The sequence below is a fragment of the Mandrillus leucophaeus genome, unplaced genomic scaffold, assembly GCF_000951045.1.
Source record: "Mandrillus leucophaeus isolate KB7577 unplaced genomic scaffold, Mleu.le_1.0 Scaffold118, whole genome shotgun sequence".
NCBI lineage: Eukaryota > Metazoa > Chordata > Mammalia > Primates > Cercopithecidae > Mandrillus > Mandrillus leucophaeus.
Window position 1 is genome coordinate 2,779,743 of NW_012100098.1, and position 3,635 is coordinate 2,783,377.

Here is a 3,635-nt window from a genome sequence, read left to right on the forward strand (position 1 = left end):
AACTTAGCTACTGAGCTACAGCACAGGGCAGTCTCTGTTCACTTTCCCAGAAGGAGTCTAGAGTAGTTAATTTTGAGCTTATATTATAACAGCTTTTAACTATTTAACATGATTTTTAGAGCTAACTATGACATGAACCCTGAAATTCCTGTTCCCTGAAGATGGGGACCAAAAGAAAGTACCACACAAGGTTAAAAGGTCAAGTTCCCAAGGACATAAAACAAGGTGGAGACTTCATCCAATCTTTCATTTGTTTCAGGGACCTGCAGCCAAGTATGTTACTGACCAGCTTGCTGGGTCATCTTGAAAAGCGGGCTTTTTATTTATTTATTTATTTTTTAGATAGAGTCTCACTCTGTTGCCAGGCTGGATGCAGTGGCACGATCTCGGCTCACTGCAACCTCCGCCTCCTGGGTTCAAGAGATTCTCCTGCCTCAGCCTCCCGAGTAGCTGGGACTACAGGCGCACGTCACCACACCCAGCTAATTTTTGTATTTTTAGTAGAGATGGGGTTTCACCATGTTGGTCAGGATGGTCTCGATCTTCTGACCTCATGATCCACTTACAGGTGTTCTAAGCCTGTGTTTTATCCTAAAGTACCCTTTGACACAGAAAAATGAATTCAAAGCACAAAATACACCAGCTTAAGACTAGCCTTAGAATTCTTTTTCACATTAATCAAAACTTTACAGAGGAGATAAACACTGATTTATTCATTATTATTATTATTATTATTTTTGAGACAGAGTCTGGCTGTGTCGCCCAGGCTGGAGTACAATGGCGCTATCTCAGCTCAGTGCAACCTCTGCCTCCCAGGTCAAGCAATTCTCCTGCCTCAGCCTCCATACAAGTAGCTAGGACTACAGGCACACGTGCCTCCACACCAGGCTAATTTTCTGTATTTTTAGCAGAGACAGGGTTTCACCATGTTGGCCATGGCTAGTCTCAAACTCCTGACCTCAGGGGATCCACCCGCCTCAGCCTCCCAAAGTGCTGGGATTACAGGCATGAGCCACCATGCCAGGCTGATTTTTTTTTTTTTTAAAAAACCATTCACTTAACCATTTGTACAGTGAGAGAGAAGCCAGAAATCTGACTGGTAATAAATTCTTACCCTTTTGCCAGCATCCCAGGCTTCTGGGCTCCCTTTCCCTTAGTGGTCCTAGTGTTCAAGCTCGCGGCATCACTGCCCTGGGGGCCAAGTCGTATCATAAAGGAAAATTATCTTTTTTCGTTCTGGCCAGAGCAAAATACGTGTGATAAAACAAAGACATCAGCCACTCCGCTTAGCACCCAATATCAAACTAGCAAGGCTTAAATCTGCCCCCAGATGGGCCTGTCATCTTTAATTCAACCTCCAACTTGGAATTTCAACATGTGGTCTCTAGGCAAGGTGGTCGCCCTGAGTAATAGAAAATATAAGAAACTCGAAGTAGAGAAGAAAAGTATTGCCTGTAGCAGGGTGGGGAAGCTGATGAGCTTAGGGAGGTCAGAGAAAAAGACCCACTCATTGCAGCCGACAATGAAAACTTCAAGACACCGCTTGTCCGTAGCAAATGAGCCTTTTCCAGCAGTCCCATCAGCTCTCAAGTTTCCCCTTTTAGGGAGGAAAAAGCTCCCCATGTCCCACGATCCTGTACATACCTAACCCTGCCACCCACAGCCATCAACAAACAGCGTAAGACAGATTAATCCAAAAAGAACAGCAGTTAACATTCCATAGTGCCAAACCTGTTCTTAGCTGACAGGGACTTAACTCAGAGGAGACTCTAACTCCCTACATCTTAGAAGGGCCTCCAACCCAGGGTCGGTCAAGTGTCCTTGCCTTTTATTAAGAGGGGCCTCTAACCCACTCTGTCTTAGGAGAGACTCCTAGACATAAATACTGTTGTTTCTGCAGTATAGTCGCTTCTGCGGCCACCACAAATATGTTACAGGACCCCAACACTTACCCAAAGGTAGCCATTGGGTCAGGGTTTCTGCATTATAGTCCCTTTGTGGTTGCCAGAAATGTTACAGGACAGGAATCCCGATCCAGACTCCACCTGAGGGTTCTTGGATCTCGCACAAGAAATAATTCAGGGCAAGTCCACAGTGCGATGTAAAAGCAAAATTATGAAGAAAGTAAAGGAATAAAAAGAATGGCTACTCCATAGACAGAGCAGCCCTGAGGGCTGCTGGTTACCCATTTTTATGGCTGTTTCTCAGTGATATGCTAAACAAGGGGTGGACTATTCACGCCTTCCCTTTTTAGACCATAAAAGATAACTTCCTGACATTGCCATAGGATTTGCAAATGGCGCTGATGGGAGTGTAGCAGTGAGGATGACCAGAGGTCCCTCTTGGGGCCATGTCGGTTTTGGCCGGCTTCTTTACTGCAACCTGTTTTATCAGCAAGGTCTTTATGACCTGTATTTTGTGCTGATCTGTCTCCTCCTGTGACTTCGAATGCCTTAACTGTCTGGGAATGCAGTCCAGTAGGTTTCAGCCTCATTTTACCCAGCTCCTGTTTAAGATGGAGTTGTTCTGGTTCACACGCCTCTGACACCATCTCTATTTAAAAACAAAACAAAAAAAACCCCCAAAAAACTGGCAAAGATAGCACAGCCTATATTTAAAGTCAGAAGGGACTGCCACCTGCTGGTGATCGGGTAGGAATGGACAGATAGCTCACAGACCAAACCTAAAAGATAATGGCAAGTATTAAAGAGCTAACACATTCGACTTTAGGGGAACAGTATTGATTCTAATTAAGACACGGAGGTAACTGCACATGATAAACTCCAAAGAAAAAACAGCATTTTAGACGAACGCATTTCTGTTAACAAAAACCTCAGGTTAAAATGCATTCAGCGACATAAATACCTACAGACTCATCACAGGTGAGGCCAGTTTGACAAAGATGCCTGCCAGATCCACGCTGAGCTTCTAAAGCCTAAAGGTTCTCAAAGAGTACCACCCGCCCAATCAATGCTCTCCAAAACACTAACGCCACAACCAGACATTTCACATTGCAGTCATTTCAAAGCGATTCAGCTGCCCGCTGCAAAGCATCGATGAAACTGAGAAATGCCGGGCTTCGCTTTATGACATACAAGACAAACGAGAAGGTCACGCTCGGCTGGGTCGCCCATCCAAAAGGGAACAGACACCCATGTGTCATTCCCAGGCGGGGGGAAAGCCGCCTACTGTCCCCACTCTGTCTCCGCTGCCAGGCACATCTCTCCAGAATTGTCTGGGGCGTGCGCGATGCCGTGCTTCTGTTGCCCGCTAGACTGCAAGCTCCAGGAGGGTAATGGGCACCTCTTCCCTCAGGGTCGCCAGCGCCGGCGCGCTTAGAGGACCCTGTCGCGGGGTTAACCAGACCCGGGTTCCGCTCGGCTGACACCGCGCCGAGGCCATAGCCGCGCCGCCCTCCGCCAGGCTCCTGGCCCAACCTCGAAACCTCCCACGGAGAGCTCGCGCCTGCGACCGCAAAGGACGGCTCCTGAGGCGAAAGCCACCCCGCGGCGGGCGGTTTCCAGCTTTACTTTTATTTGGGAGCGAGCGGAACGCGACACACTACTGGAAGGGCTCAGCGCAGCACCAAAGAGCGGGGGCCGGAAGCGCGGGCGGCCCCTCCCCCTTCCGCTGCG

The 3,635-nt window shown here is 47.9% G+C and overlaps 1 protein-coding gene across 1 annotated transcript in view; it reads right to left on the reverse strand.

Annotated features, from left to right (window-relative positions):
* Positions 1–2,207, reverse strand: part of ATF1 (activating transcription factor 1) — a 67,661-nt gene extending 65,454 nt beyond the window's left edge. The window contains exon 1 of the mRNA XM_011964382.1: positions 1,953–2,207. The gene's annotated coding sequence lies outside the window, so the exon portion shown is untranslated. The remainder of the gene's footprint in view (positions 1–1,952) is intronic.
* Positions 2,208–3,635: the final 1,428 nt, after the last annotated feature.